Below are 25100 nucleotides of genomic sequence, written 5' to 3'. Positions count from 1 at the left end.
CTATCTAGATCAGACTTGTAGAAGTTCAGCTCTCAATGCCTTCAAACAGGTCAGATTTTCAGGTTATCCTGAATAAACATTCATGATAGAGATTTGCATACAATGGTGGGATTGCAAATCTCTCTAATGCATATTCATTCGGGATATCATGGAAATTTTGGCATGATTGTGGACCTCAAGGCTTGAACTTGGACAAGGCTGATCTAGATAAAAGTTTGCATGATTACGCTAGGTTTGCTTACATCTTTCTCAGTTTGGATTTAAGTGCTTACACAATACAGAAGCTTTACTTACTATTTTGGTGATGGTCTTTAAAAAAGTATTAAGTCAAGGTGGCCAAATAGTAGTCTTTCAGTTTGACATTTAAACCGCCTTCAATACCATTTCTTACTACTGGTAAAACTGAGTGAGATTGGAATCTCTGGTATTGTTTATAATTGGTTTACTGATTTCTAGGTTAACAGATAGTATTAAGGGCAATTCTACAGGGTGTCTGGAAAAAACTGGGACCTCTTACATAGTTTCAAAATGCTTTGCAATTGCTTAAACATTTAATATGACCTTTGAAGATACATTAGCATAATGGCTGTTTTTCTTAGTTAATTCATCATTTGTGTTCAAAGTGTCCTCCTTCAACCTTGACACATTCACAAAGTTTTCAGTGCCACTGAGCTGTTGGCTCAATGAATTCTGGGGTTTCATTAATTAACAGCTTAACTGTTTTGCAAGCTGGATGCACTGGAGCTCCATCCTATAGAAAAATAAAGCACTCAGAAATGTCTCAAATTTCAGGCAGAGGTTTCTGCTGCAGTAGGACTTTTTTGGGCTATTTTGAAAAACGTTGGGGGTCCCATTTTTTCCGGACACCATGTATAAACAGGCACCTGCAGTTACATGCACCTTGTGCATGTGCCACGAAAAAAAAAACCACAGACGTGCATAAGTGCACTAAATACTAATCTGTAAGGTACTGCATAAGTGCTTTAGCATGTAACTGCAAGGGGCCATACGTGTGCACAGAGCATAGAAAAGTCACAGACATGTCTCCAATTTACTCATAAAAACTTATAGTATTCTATGTAAAGTTCTTAAGTTGGAGACATGCCCACGCCCTCCAGTGCCCTGTCCATGTGCCTATGGAGCTCATTTTCAAAAGAGAAAAACATCCAAAAAGTGGCATAAATTGCATTTGGACATTTTTCTCACAAAAACGTCCAAATTGGTATTTTCAAAACCAATTTTAGATGTTTTTCTATGAAGTCCATCAGAAGTGTGTTCAAATCACAAGGGGGCATGTCAGGGGCATGTTAAAGGCGGGATCTGGGCATTCCTAACACTTGGATGTTTTTCAGCCATAATGGAACAAAACAAAACCGTCCAGGACTAAAACTAAGAAATTTTGAGCTAGACCAGTTTTTAAAATGAATAAGGACCAAAAAGGTGCCCTAAATGACCAGATGACCACTGGAGGGAATCAGGGGTGACCCCTCAATACGCCCAAGTGGTCACTGACCCCCTACCACCCCCCCCCCCACAAATGTGAATACAAATATGATTTAGCAACTACTATGTCAGCTTCAGATGTTAGAGCCAGGTCTATTAGAGCAGCATTCAGGTCCCTGGAGTAGTGTAGTGGTCAGTGCAGTGCACCATGGAGAGGGGGACTCTGGTCCCTATCTCCCTCTATCTGTCACATTTGTTGTGGAAACTGTGAGCCCTCCAAAACTCACCAGAAACCTACTGTAACCACATATAGGTGCCCCCTTCACCCATAAGGGCTATTGTGTACAGTTGTAGGCAGTGGGTTTTGAGGGGCTCAGCAGACAAGATAAGGGAGCAATGGTGCGATGTGTACCTGGGAGCATGTTTTTGAAGTCCACTAGGGTTCCCCATTTATCCTCTGGGATGTCTGGGAGACCAGTCTACTAAAAATGCTGGTCCCGCCTACATCCCAATGGCTTGCTTTTTTTTCTACGTTTTTCACTTGGACGTTTTTATTTTGAAAATGGACCAAAAAACAAAACGTCCAAAACTCAAAAACCTTGTTAGAAAAAGTATTTTCTAAAACAAAAGACAGACATTTTTCTTTTTGGAAAATGAATTTCTTTCTTATTCAGATTTTGGATGTTTTTTGCAAAACTTCTAAAGTCGGACTTAGACGTCATATTGAAAATGCCCCTCTATGTGTACCATGCCACAAGTGTATCGCATTATATAAGTTATATGTATTGCATGGTACACATGGAGGGGCATAATTGAACCGGGTGCCCAAGTTTTCATGAGGGCGTCCTCGCAGGACGGCCCCGCAAAGGGGAAGGAAAACCCGTATTATCGAAACAAGGTGGGCGTCCATCTTTCGTTTTGATAATACGGTCGGGAACACCCAAATCTCAACATTTAGGTCAACCTTAGAGATGGTCAACCTACATGTTGAGATGGTCGTCCCTGGTTTTCGGCCATAATGGAAACCCAGGATGCCCATCTCAAATACAAGCCGTTTGGTCATGGGAGGAGCCAGCATTCGTAGTGCTCTGGTCTCCCTGACATGCCAGGAAACCAACCGGACACCCTAGGAGGCACTGCAGTGGACTTCACAAATTGCTCCCAGGTGCACAGCTCCCTTACCTTGGGTGCTGAGCCCCCCCCCCCAAAAAAAAACCCACTCCCCACAACTGAACACCACTACCATAGCCCTAAGGGGTGAAGGGGGGCACCTACATGTAGGTACAGTGGGTTTCGGGTGGGTTTTGGAGGGCTCACATTTACCACCACAAGTGTAACAGGTAGGGGGGGATGGGCCTGGGTCCACCTAGCTGAAGTGCACTGCACGCACTAAAACTGCTCCAGGGAGCTGGGTATGACATTTGAGGCTGGCATATAGGCTGGCAAAAAAAAATTTAAGTTTTTTTTTTAGGGTGGGAGGGGGGTTGGTGACCACTGGGGGAGTAAGGGGAGGTCATCCCCGATTCCCTCCGGTGGTCATCTGGTCAGTTCAGGCACCTTTTCATGGCTTGGTTGCAAGAAAAAATGGACGAAGTAAAGTCGGTCAAGTGCTCGTCAGGGACGCCCTTCTTTTTTCCACTATTAGCTGAGGACGCCCATCTCTTAATCATGCCCCAGTCCCGCCTTCGCTACGGTGCCGACACGCCCCCATGAATTTTGGTCATCCCCGTGACGGGAAGCAGTTGAGGACACCCAAAATCGGCTTTTGATTATGCCGATTTGGGCGACCCTGAGAGAAGGACGCCCATCTCCCAATTTGTGTCGGAAGATGGGCACCCTTCTCTTTTGAAAATAAACCTGATAGGTGCTTCTATTTTTGCATGCCATTCACCTAGCATAAATGATCACACCTAAGTCTAGATGTACCAATTCAGGTTTACACTAGCACTGTATAATGGCATCTTGGCACATAGATGCTATTATAGAATTGGCGGATAACACGCAGCATCAGTGCACATAACTGAAAGTGCCAAGTTAAAGCATTGCCCCAATGTGTCACTAGAATGGGGAACAATCATTTGCTGTATGAGTTCCTTAGTATTCTTTTACTTGAAAGGAGTGAGAAGAGTCTCTATTCTGATGCAGATGATATTTTGGATTGGCTCCACCCCAATGGGATTTAAATCAATCTTATAGTAAGATTAAAAGAAACTGCACTGCTCGGGCAAATAATTGGTCTACCCATTTAAAGATGGATACATTAAAAAAAAAGATTCTCTGGTTTAACTGAAGTAAGTCTGTGGACTGTGTCCATGAAGAAAAAGAGTGAGAATCTGATAATAAACAATGTTTTAACTGATACCATCTATAAAATTCAGTGCTCAGTAATTTATACTTTTCCATGAGTTATGAAAAGGGTAAAAACTTATCTATCAAAAATATGATGTAGATTCATAATACCTTTAGATATCCAGATGGACCAATAGATTGGTCGTTTGTCTATCAAAATCTTGGAATTATGCCAGCCAAGATAATTTTCAGATTAAGAAGAAATGACAAGTTACATTTAGAGAACCCTCACTGGTTTGTATAGTTTTAAAATCCTGCAAGGTCAAACATGAGTATACTCGACTTGCATGATAGAAAAGCTGACTTCATATCACACATTCCGCTCATCAGATAGTTGTTTATTAAAGTTCCCATCTATTATGGGTATATGTTTTAAACAAGTGTTTTTTTTTTATTAGGCAGCATACATCTGGAATAATTTTTCTTTGAAAATCCAACAGCAATTTTCTTATTTCTCTTTTCTAAAATAGCTAAAAACGTTTTATTTTATAAATATCTGGATCAAAACATTTTTAACTTTGCTGATTTGCTATATCACTAACATTTCACATAACGTAATTTTCCCACTGTCATTGCTGGCTTCTTTCAGTGAAACCTACCTTGGACCTATATGGGAGTGGGTGGACTAGAAATGCCCAAAGAAAAATTAGGTCTTACCTGATAGTTTTATTTCCATTAGTCCTTCCCACTATTCCAGAACCTGTGGCCAACGGGGATACTTTTTTTTAGGTTGTGTGTGTGTGTGTGTGTGTGTGTGGGGGGGGGGGGGGGGGGGGGTTGGGGGGTTAGAGGGACTAGAGATCCAGTGGATCTCCAGGTCCCCAGGCCCTTGTGTTGGGGGGGTCAGGTGAACTGGAGATCCACTTGATCTCCAGGCCCCATGTTGCCATTGGAGGGGCAGTAGGGCTATGCGATGGCAGGGGTATGGGGATCCAATGGACCCCCCAGGACACGATGGCAGCCTGGGCTGCCTGACTTCAATGGGAGGGGGGGATGGAAGCAGAGCCTTAACCCCAATGCCAGATCTGAGCTGGCATAGGGTTAAGGCAATATTCCACCCCTACGATCAGAGCACTGTTCTCTGATCACAGGGGCAGAATACAAGCAGAGCTCATTTAAATCTAATTTAAATGGTCTGTGCTATTGCTTCTCTTGGGCGCTGTTTGCCCGATGATTATGGGTGCAAAGGTAAATGTGGGCAATAGTGCCTTCTAGTGCAAACATTTACTTTTGATCATCGGGCTGTGAGTTCCAAGCAATTTACTGACCAGAGACTCCTGCTCCATCCAGGTGCCCTGTGCCAGATAGAACTTGTAATGAGCTCCCCAACATGACTAGCTGCTGTCCACGGTTACCACCTTCCTTGTGTTATTGAAAAGGAAGCTTGAACAGTCAAATTCCTGAGCAACAACCACCACTGCATATTTTATCTGGCAACCAGAGTCCAAGGAAGATGAAGGTCATACTTCTGTGACACTGAAGCCAGTGGCTGAGAAGAGACTCCTGTAATGGCCACATATGAGCTCTTGCCCATGGCACCACTTCTATTGCTGCTGTCCTTGATCTCAGAACCTGGATGCAGTCCCAGACCCTGGGCCTGCCTTCATTGTGCAGGAGACGAATCTGTTGAACCAGCTTCGACCTCATGTGTTCCGTGAGGAAGACCCTCTCCCTTGCTGTGTTGAATAGAACACACAGATACTCCAGCCTCAATGAAGTTAATCTACTCTTCTCGAAACTGATCATCCAACCAATGACTGCAGAAGATGGACAACTTTGTTCGTTGCTGCAATGCTGTCTCAATAGGACGATATATGAATGAGGCAGTCATCAATATATGGGTGAACTCTGTCCTAGCATCTCCAGTAAACCTCTTTCTTTTCTCCCTTTTTTTTTTTAAAGGTTGTTGTGCTGGAAAAGGACAGCTCCACAAGAAACAGGGGAGAGGTGAAGGGAGAGAAGAAGCAAATTTGCGTAGCACCAGAGACAGGGATCTGAAGACCTCCAGATATGACTCTGCAGACTGAAGCCACCAACAAAGCTCAACTGGGGACTAGTTGACCAACTGGACCAGGAACAAATCACTCAGAACCTGAGGCTGAAGTGTGTCCATCCACCTACTGGAGATAGAAAAATACTGAGGAACTGGACTGGATGCAAAGAGATATATCTCAGCTCAGTTTTCAGTTCTCTATCTCCACCTGCTGGTTGATGGACACAACTATCCCTAAGGTTCTGGAATTGTGGGAAATGACATAATGGAAGATTAGATTGGATAAAAAGAAGCTGTTATTGCTTTCATATGAAATAAACAATCTGCCTTCATCTCAAATTCTCAGATAATAAGAACATAATAGCCATACTGGGTCATACCAATAGCCCATCTAGCTCAGTATCCTGCATCCAACAGAGACCAATCCAGGTCACAAGTACCTAGCAGAATCCCTAATAGCAGCAAAATTCCATGGTAACATTTCCAGGGCAAGCAGTAGCATCTTCCATGTCTATCTCAATAGCAAACTATGGACTTTTCCTCCAGAAACTTGTACAAATCATTTTAAAACCAATATATGCTAACCACTGTAATCACATCCTCTGGCAACGAGTTCCAGAGCTTAACTTTTCATTGAGTAAAAAATATTTCCTCCTATTCGTTTTTAAAGTATTACCATACAAATTTATTGAGTATCCCCTAGTTTTTGTATTTTTTGAAAGAGTAAAAAATTGATTCACTTTTACCTGTTCTATACCATTTAGGATTTTGTAGACCTTTATCATCTCTCAGCAGTCTCTTTCAAGCTGAAGAGCCCTAACCTCTTTAGCCTTTCCTCATTATGAGAGGCATTCCATTCCCTTTATCATTTTGGTCGTCCTTCTATGAACCTTTTCTATTTCCACTATATCTTTTTTTTTTAGATATGGTGACCAGAATTGCACATAATACTCAAGGTGAGGTTGCACCATGGAGCTATACAGAGGCATTATAATATTATTCATTTTATTTTCCATCCCTTTCCTAATAATTGCTTGTATCCTGTTTGCTTTTTTTGCCACTGCACACTGGGCAGAAGATTTCAGTGTATTGTCTGCAATGGCATCTAGATGTTTTTCTTGGGTGCTGACTCATAGGTTGGATCCTAGCATCAAGTGATTATGATTTGGATTATTCTTCCCAATAGTAAACCCATTTTTCAAACATTCCTTTTATTGAACTTTATCTTCTTTATTAAGCATCATTTTCACAGTTAGTGTAAACAATGACATCACATATCACTTTTGCACTGTAGTAAAAGTAAGCAAGCTTAGCAGGGTTTAAAAAAGGTTTGGACAAGTTCCTAATAGAAAATTCCATAAGCCATTATTAACGTGGACTTGGGAAAATCCACTGCTTATTTTTACGTTAGGATGGAAAAAATCTGTCTTACTCTTTTGGGATCTTGCCAGGTACTTGTGACCTGGATTAGCCATTGTTAGAAACAGGTTACAGGGCTTGTATAGCAATGTTTATAATCTTATGCGTTCTGGTGGAAAACTATGCAAAATGTTGCTTGATATTTATTTTGATATAAATTATCCAAATTTGCATAAATTTTGCTATTAAAACAACAAAGTTAGATGACAAAATCTAGGGGCTCCTTTTTTCTCAACCTCCTCTCTCTCTCTCTCTACATATATACAAATATATAGAGATTATATAGATATAATGAATACGCCTGAGATAAACTCACATGTAGTACCTCCATTTTATGCAAATCTATCTCATGCATATTCATTGTGGATATCCTGAAAATCTGACTGGCTGGGTGTGTCCCAACTTATGGGTTCAAGGGAAGATAACTCTCAAATCTGAAGTAGAGCCTGAACATTTCTCTAGTAAAAGACAGGATCTCTCTTTATTCAAACCCCTATCTTCTAATCTTGCTTCACCTACATTAGTAAAAAGAGGTAGAAAATACCCTAGAGAGTTTCCTGTGAATTACTTAGCCCTGGAGCAGAATCTGCAGCAGTTGTTGGTTTTAGAATTGGAGTCTGGAGTCATATTTGCAGGCTCATTAGGAGCAACAACAGGGTAGGATCAATTGAGCTCTTTAATGACTGCCCAAGAGAATCAACAGTCTTAAGGAGTAAATGAGCCACAGCAGCACAGGAACATAAAAACTTGTCATTCTAGGAGCCAGATAACTCCATGGAAAGAGCCCTTCCCTTCCTAAGGATGGGAAGCCAGTCGGCCAGCTGAGCATGCGCAGAGCAGCCCCTCCAGGTCTCTCTCAGCGAATCACAGTGCATTTAGCTGTCAGCTAAACATGCTGTGATTGGCTGAGAGAGACCTGGAGGGGCATAATCAAAAGGGACGTCCAAATAGTCTTGATTTGGGCATCCTCGCATGTCCCGATCCCCGATTCTCGGCAGTGGTCATTTTGGGCACGTAAGAAAAACATGTCCAAGAGAAGGACGCCCATCACAAAATCTGTAGGGAAAAACATCCAAGTGCTCGTCAGGGACATTCTTTTTTTTTTTTTTTGACTGAAGGACGTCCAAGTGTTAGGAACTTGAAAGGACTTCCCTGACGAGCACTTGGACATTTTTTTTCTTCCGATTTTTGAGATGGGCGTCCTCATCTGCACGGGTCCTGCGCAGCCCCATCGAGAGGTGCAGACCTCCGGTTAGGTTTTCCATGGTGCATGGGGTCGGAAAACGGCTGTGCATCTGCCTTACATGCACATTATAATACTAATTAGCTCATTATAATAACCTGTAGATTATTTGCATTCCGTTTTCATTAGCTGCTACCGTGACATGAAAATGGCTCAGAGAACCCTTTTGTGCATGTCTTGTTTTACTACTCGCTCGCTAGACTGGCTAGAACTGGTTTAAAAACCACGTTGCTGGCTCGTTAAGTTTAGTGCATCTGGCCCTAGGTCAGATCAATGAATCATCATGACCAGAATCCTATTTTCAACACTGGCCAACCCAGCAGGATCCCAAAAGAATAGTCTACCTGATTAATTATGGTTTATTGTCCTTTTTTCCAGGAACCTATTGACAACTTTTGCAAACTTAGCTATGTTAACTGCTTTCAGAGCTGGTTAAAAACTGGATCCTGGATCCTGGATCCCGGATCCCATGCTTAAAAGAGCCTTCGTGGCATCTGGATCTAGCTTTCAACTGCAGTCCTGGGAACCATACCATCAACCCATGCATACACAGTATCTTACATTTTACATCAGTATGAGCATGGGAAGAGTGATTCACACTGTCAGGCACAGTTATTTTGGGAAGCCACAGCTTTGTATCCAGTGGAGTGGAGGAGTGGCCTAGTGGTTAGAGTGGTGGACTTTGGTCCTGGGGAACTGCTGGGTTCAATTCCCACTGCAGGCACAGGCAGCTCCTTGTGATTCTGGGCAAGTCACTTAACTCTCCATTGCCCCAGGTACAAATAAGTACCTGTATATAATGTAAGCCACACTGAGCCTACCATGAGTGGGAAAGGGCAGGGTAGAAATGAAATAAATGCCAGGCCCAGACCAACAGGTGCAGCATAAAATGATAATCAAAAATTCCAAAATAATTTTAAAAGATCAGGGAGCCTCTTTTTCTCTCTACAACTAATGGTCTGTCCAAGTACTTACCTTAGTAGATCCCACTTAGCTTCACAAACAAACAGAAACATACATAGAAGGTGCAGGGCTGATACATTGCATTTTTCAAAGTAAATGCACAATAAAATAAGTCATTTCTGTGTAAGAGTTGAATAGTAAAATAAAACTAAATAAATAGAGAGAGAGAGAAGGGAGGATGGCCTGAGAGTAGATATTTGTAGCTGTAGCGTTTAGATCTCTGAATTTGATTTTTTTTAGCTAAGAAGAAACCTGCCTGCAGTTGATCGCAGTCAGTAAGTGTTCAGGAAGGGAAGGATGGATTGAAGAAGGTCCATGGGTAAAAATGAGCAGCTGGGCAGGATTTTTTTCTAACTGTAAAATCAGATTTGGAGGATCCAAATTTCTCTTCCAGATCCTTTGGATCTGACTTTATTACAAAGAAGAAACCTGTTAGAGGCTGTTCACACCTACCTCATTTGACCACGATATAACCTTGTATTTGTTATCAACTGACTAGGTGGGAAAATGTGGGGTACAAATGTAACAAATAAATGAATAAATTATGCATTTATGTGCATGGGTTATAGAATATTAGCAGTTAGGTGGGAGCATTTACACTAGCAATTAAGATGGCAAAAGTACTTGCGTCTAAAGTTAGGCATGTAACTATGGACTTACACTAGCATTCTAGAACAGCAATTATGCCTGTAATTGCCAAAATAGAATTTGCATTTATCACAGATCACCCTGGTGCCTAACTTTAGGCAAACCTTTGAGAATTATCCCCTATAGGCAGAAGCAGTGAAAACTATGTTGAACCAAAAGTTAAACCAAGCATGCTGGGACACACTTTGATCTGAAGACCTCCTAAATTCTGTCCTTCCCTTCCATTACAGGTGCTGCCTCTGAGTAGCCTCCAGCAAGTTTATTCTTTAAAATAAAGTCAAATCTGGAGGATCTGGAACAGAACTCAGTATCACCTGGACCTGTTTCTACAGTTAAGAAAATCCTGCCTGGCTGCTCATTCTCACCCACAGGCCTCCTTCACTCCATCCTTCTGTTCCTGGACATGTTGGTGGTAATTCTGAAAAGGTTGCTAAAATTTAAGTGCTAGGATGCTGTGCACTAAGCGCAAATCTTTTATTGGCAATCACAGGCATAATTGCAATTACAGAATATTGCCGTAAGTTGGCACTTAACATACCAACATTTAAATGCGGCCGCTTATACCTTGTCAACGACTGATATAAATGACCACAACTAAAGGTTGCAGTTGCATACGTAGCTGACAGTATTCTAGAATCTTAGAGCATAAGTGCTAGCCACGCCCCTGACCCAGCCATGCCCCTCCTTCATGCAAGTCATTAAACACAGACCCGCACTCAAAAGCGGTCACATCCCACACCTCCCCCAATAGGAACTCCTGTGTCAGAGAGAAGCTGGATGTGGCAGTGCTTGAACGCAGGCTCTTGTTTTATGGCCATGCACCAGCACTGAGTCTGCTTGCAATTTTGGCCTGGGTCTGAGAAGAAGCAGGGCAGTAGTGGTGGGGTCAAGGAAGAGGTGGGAGGTGCTGAACATAGGGTAGGGGTAAAGAACGGGAATGAAGATGATGAATGGGGAGTAGGAAGTAGAAAGGAAATGATGGCCACCTAGGGAAAAGTTTGGGGAAGCGAATATGATACTTGCCATAGGGAGAGGTTAGCAAGGGGAAGTGAGATGCTGACTACTGGGGGGGGGGGGGGGGGATTAGAGAGAGAAAGGGAAAATGCTAGACTACGGGTTATTAGGGAAGAGGAAATTCTGGCTACAGGGAGAAGGGCCTTGTGTCATTCCCAGGTGATGGTGGTGATAATGGGGGAGCAGTGCACAACTGAAGGTTCCCACTAAGGCATCAGATATGCCTGGGCTAGCCCTGTTCAAATCATGAGTAATATGTATAGATATAGATTTTTTTATTTTTTTACTATTCAACTGCTGCATGGAAAGACTTATTTTATTTGTGCCAGTTTGCAATGTGTCACCCAAGCACTTCCTAGCTATGCTTAGAAAGCCAAGCAGCATCTACTTGGATTAGTTCTTGCATGAGAATATATTCGTGGTAGCGAGAAAGAAAGGAACCCCCTCTTGGGGTGTTCTGTTATCATTTTCTTCAGCATTCTGTCCTGTATCTACTGCTAGGTGCTTGTCTGCATCATGCTATGTGGGTCAAAGCTTCCCCCTACCTCCCCCCCCCCCCCCCCCCACCCCCAGGTCACCTTTCATCGCATCTTGACTGGTCATTAAGCATGCAAAGACTGCATCCATCCAGATCCAGGTGCTATTCTCACCAGAAAGGCCAGATACAACTGGATCCAGATGCTATTCCCCGCCAGAAGTGCTGGATGCATTCAGTTCCCATTACCACCAGAGCAAAAGTGAGAGCTGCCATCATCAGCAGGCAAAGAATCAACCAGAGAAACTGTACAGTCAGGGCCGCAGCGAGCCATGTATGGGCAGTACAGCTGCACAGGGCGCAAGGGAGGTGGGGCTCCAAAATTGTGTCCTATCCATTGCCTTCCCTGCTTGGCTGCAACGCAGTGGGCAGAAAAGGAGCTCTAGGAGGAGTGTCGCACGGGGTGCGTTTCCGGCTCAGCACAGTTCTACCTGTTAGCTTTAGGGTGTGACCCCTAACCTTGACAATTATAACTATTTCAGATCTAAATCATATTTCCTCTAACATTTCTTCTCCAAGCTGAAGATCCCTAGCCTTTTTAGCATTATTTCATAGGGGAGCTGTTTCATACTGGTCCCTTTTAACATCTGTCCCCTTTCTCTGAACTTTTTCTAGTTCTGTCATATCTGTTTTGAGATGAGGTGACCAGATTTGTACACAGTCCTCAAGATACGATTGTACCATGAATTGATACACAGGCATTATGATATTTTCTGTTTTATTTCCTAGTACTACTTAGTTTTCCATTAGCCATACTTAATGGACCTGAAGTTAATGCTGCAACCATATACCACAAGTCTGATAAACATTTGACTGGTTTATAACAAACGTGGAAAAAACGACTAACATGCAGAAAAGGGTATCTCACAGTCTTACTTCACACTTTATAGCAAGAATTTAGAGACAAAAAAGAGGGAATGACCAAATGTTTAGAATAATGAACCAGAAACAAGGAGACCTGTGGTGAAATTCTGCTTCTGCCACCAACACTTGTGATGACTTTTGGCATGTCACTTTGGAGCTGATGTACTAAATTATTAAATTCATCAATCAAAAATGGCAGGAGTTATACCAACAACTGGACCAATTAGGACTAACATAGTAAAGCCCTCTGACCCAATTATATGGGGCAGAATTGTGCATGTGTAGAAGCAGTGCATTTTGTTTCAATTTTGAACACTTGCTATGAAAGGATATAAGTAGGTCTCTATAACCAGCAATGAAATTACGTTGAAATACTTTTAAAACAAATAGGAGGAAATTTCACTCAAAGAATAGTTAAGCTCTGAAACTCATTGCCAGAGGATGGGGTAACTGGGGTTGGTGTATCTGGGTTTTAAAAAGGTTTGGGCAAGTTCCTGGAGGAAAAGTCCATAGTCTGTTATTGAGATGGACAAGGGGGAAGCCACTGCTTGCCCTGGGATTGGTAGCATGGAGTGTTGTTACTATTTGGGTTTCTGCCAGTTATTTGTGACCTGGATTGGCCACTGTTGGAAGCAGGATACTGGGCTAGAAGGACCAATAGGTCTGATCCAGTATGGCTATTCCTATATGTTTGGAATATTCTTATGTTTTTATGACTTCTGAACTGTATAGTAATTTTTATCATCTTTTTTACTTAGTACTGTTGAATATTTTTTTCCATACTCATATATGTTTCATTTTTAGTATTAGGGTCAACATTCAAAGCGATTTAAACAGGAGAGGCTCATGGCTGTTTTAATCATTTGTTTGAGGCTTACCACGAATACTCAGTGGCACTTAACCAGTTTGTACCATTGAATATCCACGGTTAATGCCTAAGCTGAAACTGGCTAATTTTTGGGTAGTCTGGGAAAGATTAGTTACTTATGTGGTTAAGTGCCATATTCAGCTCTTAACCGCATAAGGTAACCACATAAATAGGACCACATAAAAGCTGATACTGCAGAAAAACTAACAAGTATTAAGTACAAGGAAAGAAAAACAAATCTGATTCAGCTATAGTCCTGAAATACCAGGAAAGGAGCCAATAGTATATTATCAGGAAATTCTAATAAATATCTACAATGAAGGAGGTCACGTAGGGATGACATAAAGCAGACCTTTTATTTTATGTGGTTCACCTTATACAGTTAAGAGCTGAATATTGCGCTTAACCACATAAGTGTTAGTCGGAAGCATATGCTCAGATATTCAATGCCGATGCCAGACTTGACCAGTGGCAGCCAAAAAAAACACTGAATATTTAACCCATCATTTTTAGTGGCCCTTTTACTAAACACGCTAAGCAATTAGGATGTGAATTAGCATATAATAAGCCACAGTAACTGTTGCCATGCTGGCATCCCAGACAATGCCTATTCATACACTAATTGCACAGCCTGCTATGGGTAGGAAATGGGTGTGATTTGCTCATTGCAGTTAGTGCAAAGGAGGCAGTAATTGAATCTTTGCTACCTGCACCTGCACTGACCATGTGGTAAAGTACTCTTCAGTGCAGCAACTGTATGGGAACATGCAAGAAACATCCCATAAGATAGTGCACTAGCATTCGGGTACTGTTCCCTCTAAGCTGAGCAGGAGTCTTCCACCTACAGTCCTGCCAGTGGGGGGGGGGGGGGGTGCTGTTTTCACTATCACATTTTCAATAGTGAGGAAAAGGCAAGCTCTGCAGGACTCTAGTAAACTTGCCTGTCCCTAGAGATTGAAAACACAAATATTGAAGCATTCCCCCCCCCCCCCCCCCCACTCCAACAGCAATGCATTTGGAGGACTCCTGGTCAGCTTAGAGGGAACATATCCTGCATGAATTTGGAATTCAAGACAGAGTTCTTAGTTGGTTTCAGACAGTGTTTTTTTTTTAAGAGATTAGATCCTATATGGTGAAAATGATAGAAGTATTTAAGCCCTGGAGAGCTCGTTATGGCGTCCCTGAAGGCTCACCTCTCTCTCCCATCTTATTTAACATTTTGATACAGTCTTTAGGGGTAGCTCAAGAGAAGAACAATATTCAATCATATTTTTATGGTAATGATATTACTGTTTTCTGAACATGATAATCAATTGAAATTATTACATTGTCTGACTGGAATTAATAAAGAATTGGGTTATTTCTCACAAATTGAAACTGAATAAAACTAAGACAAAATTTCTTTGGATTGGGAAACCAGATTTGTGGGATATGTACCCGACTTTAAGCTATCAGATTTTGAACTATAAATTGGAAAGTTCTTCCAGAATCCTTAGAATGGAAGTGGACAGTTTTCTCGTGTTGAAAAATCAAGTAGATAAGATTAAGAATTAATTTATACTCCTGACAAAAAAATAAGAGCAGTTAGAAAATTCTTTGAGCTACAATTATTTAAAGTTATTGTTCAATCCTTAGCCCTTTCACATTTGGACTGCTGTAATGTAATCTTCTTGGGTTGTACCAAGTCTCAGAAATTTTGACTTCACATGATTCAAACTTCATCAGCCAGATTGATCTGTTCTGCATCTAAATATGATTCAATAACTCCCCTACTGATAAGATTACATTGAGGGGCATAATCGAAAGGGATGCCAAGTTTTGCTGAGGACGTCCTCGCAAAACGTCCTGATGGAGGGGCGGGGAAACCCGTATTATTGAAACAAGATGGACGTCCATCTTTCGTTTCGATAATATGGTCGGGGACGCCCAAATCTTGAAATTTAGGTCGTCCTTAGAGAATGGTTGTCCCTAGACTTGCTCGTTTCTGATTTTCGGCGATAATGGAAACCAAGGACGCCCATCTCAGAAACGACCAAATGCAAGCTCTTTGGTCGTGGGAGGAACCAGCACTCATAGTGCACTGGTCCCCCTCATATGCCAGGACACCAACCGGGCACCCTAGGGGGCACTGCAGTGGACTTCATAAATTGCTCCCAAGTACATAGCTCCCTTACCTTGTGTGCTGAGCCCCCCAACCCCCCCAAAACCCACTACCCACAACAGTACAACACTACCATAGCCCTTACAGGTGAAGGGGGGCACCTAGATGTGGGTACAGTGTGTTTGTGGTGGGTTTTGGAGGGCTCACATTTACCACCACAAGTATAACACGTATGGGGGGATGGGCCTGGGTCCCCCTGCCTGAAGTGCACTGCACCCACTAAAACTGCTCCAGGGACCTGCATACTGCTGCAATGGTCCTGAGTATGACATTTGAGGCTGGCACAAAATATTTTGAAAGATCTTTTTTGAGAGTAGGATGGGGTTAGTGACCACTGGGGGAGTAAGGGGAGGTCATCCCTGATTCTCTCCAGTGGTCATCTGGTCAGTTTGGGCACCTTTTTGTGCCTTGGTCGTAAGAAAAACAGGACCAGGTAAAGTCGTCCAAGTGCTCGTCAGGGATGCCCTTTTTTTTCCATTATGGGTCAAGGATGTCCATGTGTTAGGCACTCCCAAGTCCTGCCTTCGCTACATCTCCTACACGCCCCCGTGAACTTTGGTCGTCCCCGTGATGGAAAGCAGTTGGGGACGCACAAAACTGGCTTTCGATTATACTGATTTGGGCGACCCTGTGAGAAGGACGCCCATCTTCCGATTTGTGTCGCAAGATGGGCGTCCTTCTCTTTTGAAATGAGCCTGATTGTCTCCCGGTTGAAACTAGGTTACATTTTTTTTTTTTTTTATTTGTAAGAAGTCTTTTATTGAAAATTTGCAATAAACAATGTACAATAATCATCGCTCTACATTGGTGTGTTTACAATATAGTCTCAGCAAGGTGAAATCCAAGTAGGACAATGAACTGCCACAATACAACAGTAAAATATAACTGTAGAAACTTCAACTTTATGTTATTATGTTTTAATAAGGAAAACATTCCCCTCCCCCTAACCCTCCTCTGAACAGTCGCCCCCTTCCAAAATTGAAACCTACCCGATCCCTCCCTCCCCCTGCTTTTCCCCTGCCCTTCATAGCTGTCTCACTTTGCATCATTCAAACTTCTCCCTTGCATCTGCTCTAATCATTACCTACTGCAATAGTAAAGAACTGCCATATATCATGCCACTTGTGCAGTTGATGTCTCCTGACTGCCAAGAGTCTTTCCATCTCACACACATGTTTCAATTTATTGTGCCATCTCTTAACCGACGGGACCCCGTGGTGCTTCCAGTGCTGAGCAACGGTTACTCGGGCAACACACACCGCCTGCCTCAACAGCTTATGCTGCGCTGCCGGCATGCCCTCTACTTTTGCAGCAAAAAGAAACACCGTCGGGGCCCACGGAATGGGTGTTTGTAACCAGCTCTGCAGCCTGTTTTGAACCGCTTTCCAGAAAGCTCTCACTTTATGGCAGTTCCACCAGAGGTGCCCCATCGTCCCCCTCATGCCACACCCCCTCCAGCAAAGACCTGATGTGTTTGGGTATATGCGCTGGAGGCGATCAGGAGTAAGGTACCATCTGTATAGCACCTTCACAGCATTTTCCTTTAACGGGACATGTGTGGAAACCTTTGTCGCTTCACGTTCTATTCTCTCCCACCCCAGCACATCCAGTGTCACCCCCAACTCCCTCTCCCAGCCCCTCCTATGACATTCATACACAGGGTGCTGCATAGTGATGTATTTGTAAAGTGTACCTATCAGGCCTCTAGAAGTGGTTAACTTTTCACATATCTCCTCTAAGTAGCCTTTGGGCTGCTTGAGTACCGTAGCAACGGCCTTAGTGCGAAGGAAGTGAGTTAATTGGTAGTATGCAAAATCATCTCTCAACACCCCAGGGTTTCGTGACTGCAGCTCTCCAAAGTCAAGAAGAGTGTCCCCATCAAATAGCTGGTCCCATGTTCGTAGCCCTTCCCTGTACCACCGCATGACCGAGCCCTCCGTCGTCCCAGGCAGAAATAATGGGTTGTGTGCTATAGGTGCCAAACGAGTCAAGGTACACTTACCCCCCAGAAACAGCTGGTCCCAATAATGAAGGGTAACCTCCACCGAGGGACAGACGCTCTCGGCAAGCTTGCGAAATGTCTTTGGTAACCACATAAGCGCTCCCAGCGGTGTCGTACCTGCGGAATGTTGTTCCAAGTGCACCCACTGTCTATCTGGGTATGCCTGATACCACTCCAAAGCTACCTTTCCCTGGGCCGCCCGATAGTACCAGAAAACATTCGGGACCGCCAGTCCCCCGCGGCGTCTCCCTTGGTACAACAGGGCTCGGGACAACCTAGGATGCTTTCCTGCCCAGACGAACCGCACAATTCTATCTTGCAATGAGGCTAGAAATCGCCTGGGCATCATTACAGGCAGCACCTGGAATAAGTATAAGATTCGAGGTAAGACGTTCATCTTAAGAATTGCTATACGACCGAACCAGGAGACCTCTAAATCACCCCATCGTTCCATATCTGCTGCAAGGGCTCGAACCAGGCCTCTATAGTTAGCGGAGAATAAATCAGACAGGTTGGAAGTGAGATTCACCCCCAAATATCGGATGTGCCTACCCGCCCACCGAAAAGCATGAGCAACTTTAAGTTCTGCAACTGTATCTTCCGGTAGGGAGATATTTAGGGCCTCTGATTTTGTCATATTGACTTTAAAACCCGATACTACAGAATACTCCTCAATAAGCTGAGTAAGTCTAGGGAACGCTTCACGGGGACGGGTTATATACAGCAAAACATCATCCGCAAAGAGTGCCATTTTATGCATTTTCCCTGCCACAGTAGGCCCTGCCATCAGCGGATCTTCCCGAACCCTAGAGGCAAATGGTTCCATAACAAGTGCAAACAAAAGGGGGGAAAGAGGGCAGCCCTGTCTTGTGCCCCTGTGCAAGGAGAAAGAGTCTGAGTGACTGCCGTTGATCTTAATGCAAGCTCTAGGAGAGGAATAAAATGCTTGTATCCAGCCCCTAAACCGCGTGCCAAACCCCAAAGTCTCCAGGGTCCTATACATAAAAGGCCAGTGGACCCTGTCAAAGGCCTTTTCTGCATCTAGGCTTAAGAGGCATAATGGTCTCTGATTTCGCTTGGCCAGGTATATAAGATCTAAAGTGCGTCTGATATTGTCCATCGCCTTTCTGTAAGAAACAAAGCCCACTTGATCAGGGTGCACTAGGGTTGGCATCAACGGTGCAAGCCTATTAGCAAGGACCTTAGCCAGAATTTTGACGTCGGCATTTAGGACAGATATGGGCCTATAAGAGCCACAGTCAGTGGTATCTTTGCCGGGCTTTGGGATCACCGCTATCCAGGCCTCCAACATTGTCCGCGGCAGATTTCCCCCCACCCCCACCTGGTTAAACATATCAGCAAGCAGGGGGGCCAATTCAACGGCGAATGTCCGATAGAACTCGTTGGGGAATCCGTCAAGCCCCGGAGACTTGTTGGAGGGCATGCCTCCAATCGCCTCCTGGACCTCTTTAGGTGTAACAGGCTTCTCCAACAATTCCTGGTGTTGCTTAGCTAGGGGGATGAGGTCACTATCTTGCAGGTAATTGTCTATTTTTTCCCCAGGAGGTTCAATCTCCTGCTCGTAGAGCTTCTGATAATATTCTCTGAAGCGCTCACGAATGAGTGCCGAATGACGCAACAAATCACCCCCTCTGTCTTTCACCTGCTTAATCATTCTATCAACTTTCTGTCTTCGCAGTCGCATTGCCAATAGGCGCCCAGCTTTGTTAGTTAATTCATACGATTGTACCCCTTGTCTCGCCCTTATTAACTCAAGTTGTTCCGAGTACATCAAATTCAATGCCATTCTCTCCCTACACAGGGCATCCCAAATTTGTGGCGTGGGACCAGCCTTGTGCTGTTGTTCCAGTGCCTGTATACGCCCTATGCACGTGTTTAAGCGGGATCTACGGGCCCTTGCGCGAGTACTAGCCAATTGCAAAAAATGTCCTCTGGACACCGCCTTTAAAGCGTCCCACACTACATGCATCGGTGGGCCAGAAGCTAAGTTGTGCTCGAGGTATTCTTTAAACACCTGTCTGTAGCCCTCCACCACCTGCTCTTCCTGCAACAGGCTCGTGTTCAGAGACCAGCGTCTATCTTTCACTTCAGTTTGAATATTTGGGAGAGTGACCCATATTGGGGCGTGATCAGATATCGTCATACTACCAATTCCAGCATTTGGGCTTAATTCCACTAGCGTGGTATCTAAGAAGATGTAGTCAATACGGGAGTATGTTTCGTGCACTGGAGAATAATATGTATAGTCCCTTTCTGTATGGTGTGTCAGTCTCCAAAGATCTAAGAGCCCCAGGGAGTAAGCCAACGAGACCAGCGATCGCGCTTCTTTGCGCCCCTCCGTCCTGACAGCCCCCGAGCGATCTTGTCCTGGGTTCATAACAGCATTGAAATCACCCCCAAGTATAAGCGCCCCAGTAGTGAAGGTCCCCAATAAGGCTTGTATTTTGTGAAAAAAATCCCCTTGTCCAGAATTTGGGGCATATATTGATGCCACCGTGAGGATTACTTGGTCTATCTTAAGTTGTAAAAATAAAAAACGCCCCCCAGGGTCTCTTTTAGTCTGCATCACCTGGGCCCCCAGTGAAGATTGCAGCAGTATCGCCACTCCTCCCCTCCTTGAGTCCACCCCGGATGCGCAATAGACTCCTGAGTAACCAGGGCAGGAGAGAAATTTCTCGTGTTTGCGACGCAGGTGTGTTTCTTGCAATAAAACTATGTGTGGTTTTAACTGATGGAGTTCTCCATAGAGCTTCTGCCTTTTTTGGGGCATGTTAAGTCCCTTGACATTATAGGAGACTATCTTCAGCTCAGGACTCATGTCTTAACGTGTAAAAAAGAGCTAAAGTCTGCAGAGAGTAAAAGCAATGCACCTCCCCCTTGTGAGCAGCACAGGTTAGTATAGCAGTAGTTATGACCTATGTCTTCCCTCCTCCCACCACCCTCCCTTGTCCCTCTATCCCCATCCCTCCCCCCACATCTCCCCCCTGTTACACCAGCCAGGAGTATATAACCCCTAGATGGGATCCGAGTAAGTGGGTCACAACACTCCCGACACCCCAGCCAGACATCCCCTCCCCCCGCCCAGTTGCTTTCCAGCATTCAACCTCTTTTGTATGCCCTCCTGCCCATCCCCCTTCACCATAGTGTTGTTTCCTGTAAAGTGTATCTATACACTTCCAGCTTCAGCCAACCGCATCATGTCATTCATGCAATCCAGTCAGACCTACAGTCCCACAAGCCTCACCTCACAGCAAGAATTAGCTGGCCATACATCAGACTTGGTCGCCGATTAGAACAAGTCCTGGCAGACCAATGGTAGTCTGGCATAGTGGCACATGTCTTTGTCCAGTTACTCAGTCCAAATGTCTCTTGTCTCTCCTGGAGTCAGTCCAATCATCTCTTGTTGTTGCCTCGTCGCGCTGGCCCCGATGCTCTTTGCCAGCCCTGAAGCTTGGCCATGGTGGATGATGCCAGCTCACCTGGTGGGGTAGCCGAGTTCACCAACTCTGCTGCGTGTAGGGCCTCCCATGCTTCTTGTAAGGATCTCACACGGTATTTGCTACCCTTCAGGGCAAAGTTCAGAGAAAACGGGAAGCCCCATCTGTATTGCACTTGATGTTTTGTTAGTATATCTAGGGCTGGCTTCATTTGTCGTCGTTGCTGCAGGGTATATTGCGACAAATCTTGGTACACCAGTACCTTTGCGCCTCCAAACTCCAGGTTCTGCGCCTTCCGCGCCTTAGTCATGATCAATTCCTTGGTTTCGTATTTGTGGAAGCGGACAATTATATCTCGCTGCTGCTGTTCTTTGCGAACTCCAAGCGCTCTATGCGCTCTGTCCAGTTCCACAATATTCTCTCCCGCTTCTGGGCCAAGTAATGAGGCACAGATCGTCTGCACGATCTGTGTAACGTTCTCTGTTTCTCCTCCTTCTGGCACCCCTCGAAACCTAAGGTTGTTCCGCCTCCCTCGGTTTTCCAAATCATCTATCTTATATTCTAGGTCCAATCTGTGTTTGTCCAGTTCAAGCAGCTTCTCATTATGCTTAAGCAGTGTCTCTGCCTGTTCCTCTAGCTTAAGTTCTGCATCTTCCACCCGCCCCCCCAACTCACGGAGGTCTGTGCTCAAGGAATCCATGCGTTCCAGAATTTCATCCTTCGACTGCTTTATCTCCGCCTGAATGTTCGCTAAAAACCTCCGCAGTTCAGTTGGGATACTTTTTTTGGAGGGCGGGTGTCGCTGCTCGGCCTGAGACTGGGCCGATTCGGAGTCGGAGCGCGAGGCTCGCTCTGGTGACTCGTGGCGTTTGGCGCTTTTTCCCGCCATGATTCGCTCAGACCGCTCGCTCTCTTTTTTTCGCGTAGCGGGAGTTTTGCTCATCGCCGATTTTGGTGAAGGGAGAGTTTAACAAGCTGGTTTCGCTAAGTTCTCACGCTCGCTGCCGTTTTTTATGGCTGTTTAAAGCTTAAATCAAGCGCGAGGAGACGGAGCTCTCAGGCTAGGCTGCCATCTCTCCCGGTGACGTCACTTCCTCCCGAAACTAGGTTACATTTTAAAGTTTGTATTTTTCCTTCTAAGTTTTTATATGGAGAATGACCTACATTTATGGCAGATCATTTCCAACTGTTCTCAGGTTTATCCTCAAGGAATATGAGAGATAAACTACTGCTGGGAATTCCATTGCTGAAATCTATCAAATCTCACAAATTGTTAGGCAATTCATTACCTTACCAGGCAGCACTAATCTGGAACGCTCTTCTTTTATCTATTAGAGGAACTACAGATTATCGTTGCTTTAAAATACTATTGAAAACATTTTTATTTAGAAAATATATATTAAGCCTTTAATGATCTTAGGGTATCTGATGTTGTTATAGTCAGCATCATTTAACTGTCATTGTGCTGATTTTATAATAATTTATATTTCAATGTAATTTCTAGTTACTGTTTTGTTGCTCTTATTGTTAGCCACTTTGAACCTGAATGGTAACTGTGGGTTATAAGATCTTTTAAATATAATATAACAGTGCATTTGGGCACTTGCCATGTTAAGTGCAAAACTTTATTGCACTTTAGAAAATGGGCTCTTTAGATTGCAGGCTGAATGACCAAAACATAGCCACATCATGCTTTTTATTTCAATAAGGGTCTCATTTTCATAACAAAAAGCATCAAAAGGTGACAGAAGGGCATTTTTCTCTCAAAAATGTCCAGGTTGCAATTTTTAACACCCAATTTTAGATGTTTTGTTCCACAGTTTATCCAGATTTCAAGGGGGCATGTTTTGGGCAGGACATGGGCGATACCAAAAGATAGGCTTTTTTCTGCAATAATGGAACACAATGAAAACATCTAGGGCCAGAATTAAGGTGTTTTTGGCTAGTCCTGTTTCAATCAGTGGCGTAGCTACGTGGGGCCTGAGGGGGCCGGGGCCCCGCAGATTCACCCTCGGACCCCCCTCCCGGCGAACCCACCCCCGCCACCGCCTACCTTTACTTTTGCTGGCGGGGGATCCCACTCCCCGCCAGCTGACGTCTTCTCAGTCCTTCCTGGTCTTCAATTTGTCAGCAAACAAATTGAAGAGCAGGAAGCGACTGAGAAGAAGACGTCGGCTGGCGGGGAGTGGGATCCCCCGCCAGCAAAAGTAAAGGTAGGCTGCAGCGGCGGCGGGTTCGCGGCGGGAGGGGGGGCGGCAATGTCGGCGGGGGGGGGGGGGGGGGCACCAGGGGGAGGGCTAAAATGTGCCCCCTCCCCCCGGGCTCTGGACCCCTCCCCCACGGAAGGCTGGCTACGCCCCTGGTTTCAATCATGGCTAAGTGACCAATAAGTGCCCTAACTGACCAAGTGACCACTAGAGGGATTAAGGCAAAATCCCCCTTACTCCTCCAGTGGTCACTGACTTCCTCCCATCCCCCAAAGCTGTGAAAGAAACAGTACATACCAGCCTTTAGATGACGCAGCTATAAGGACTATTGTAGTGGTGTACAGTTGGGTACAGTAGGCTTCTGGTGGGTTTTGGAGGGCTCTCCATATAATATAAGGGGGTAAGGGTGAGATGTGTACCTGGGACCTTTTATGTGAAGTCCACTGCAGTGCTCTCAAGGGTGCTCAATTGCTCTGCAGGGATGTCTTTGTGGCCAGTCTGCTAAGAATGCTGGCACACCCATAAGTCCAAATGACTTGTCTTATATGCGTTTTTCCCTTGGACATTTTTTTAATGGTCCCAAAAGATAGACACACTGTGCACAAAAACATCTAGCAAATGAATATTTTCAAAATAAAAAGTTAGACATTTTTCTGATTTGAAAATGGCCATGTTCACTTATGGATTTTTGAACGTTTTGCGCAAAATTGGATTTAGACATATTGAAAATGCCTCTCTATACTTTTAGAACTGGGTCTCGTGGTGTATAATTTTATAACAGGACACCTGGGTTAATTTGACAGAAGATGACTATTTTTTTGCCAGTTTTGTAAGGACACTTGAAGGACATGATGAGATTGAAATTGAGATGTCCAGGTTGGGACATGCTGAGTTCTGGTGTACTTTACAAAAAGCTTTGATGAATGTGGAGCCTTTTGTAAAATACATAAAGATATGCATGTGTGTTTGTTGACACATCCTAAATAGCGAGAACAGTCATTTTCCAAATATACACAAGGAGAAAATGAGCGACATGAAACAAGTGGCTTCTATAAGAAGTGTCGGTGCTTTCATATGCAAGCGTCAATTTCACATCTTTCGCATGTAAGTGGCACTCCTTCCATGTGTGGCCATTCAACTTTAACAACCTATGCATATACACTCTAAGTCTATAAAAGTCACCACAAATTGTATGCATAATTTAATTGAATAAAGAGCCAATTAGTGCTAATAACTGGCTTTTAAATAAGCAATTATTGGTGCTAATTGAAATCAGTTAAAATGTACATGCTTAAATTTTACACGTGTCCCGGAAAAGGGGACATGGAAATGGGAGGGTCATGGAAGTTTTGAGGTGGAGAGTGGGTGTGGATTCCAGTTATGCATGCAATTATAGAATAAGGATGTTCCTTGTGTAAATTTAGGCAGGGGCATTTATACCACGTTTTGACTGGTGCAAATGGATGCACCTAAATTTGCGTGCTAACTTTAGACATGGCTTATAGAATAGCTCTTAAGCATGTTTTCTGGTACCAATTTTTCAGTTGGGATTTATACTATTCACCCCTAAAAGAGCCATCAATTAAGCAGTCCTTGCTGAAAAAAGCACTTTTTAAAAACCTGAACATGCCTCTGAGTTAGTGTTAAACCTGGCAGGTACATTTTTTATTTATAGATTTAAAACACTTTTATCCTACCCATTCATCATGGTTCTGAGAGGTGTACAATAAACATAAGCAATAAATTACTTTACAAGTATCATTCAGACATAAAAAATGTATTTCATTATATGCTTCACATTATAGATCTATATAAACAAATACATCTTCACTCTCTTATGAAATTTCATAAGATCTATAAGTGAGCATATATCATTGGGAAATGTATTCCACAAACCCAGAGGAACCACTCAGAAAGCCCTAGCATGAGTGTC

Source organism: Microcaecilia unicolor, chromosome 2 (genome assembly GCF_901765095.1).
Source record: "Microcaecilia unicolor chromosome 2, aMicUni1.1, whole genome shotgun sequence".
NCBI lineage: Eukaryota > Metazoa > Chordata > Amphibia > Gymnophiona > Siphonopidae > Microcaecilia > Microcaecilia unicolor.
This window is presented reverse-complemented; position numbering follows the sequence as displayed.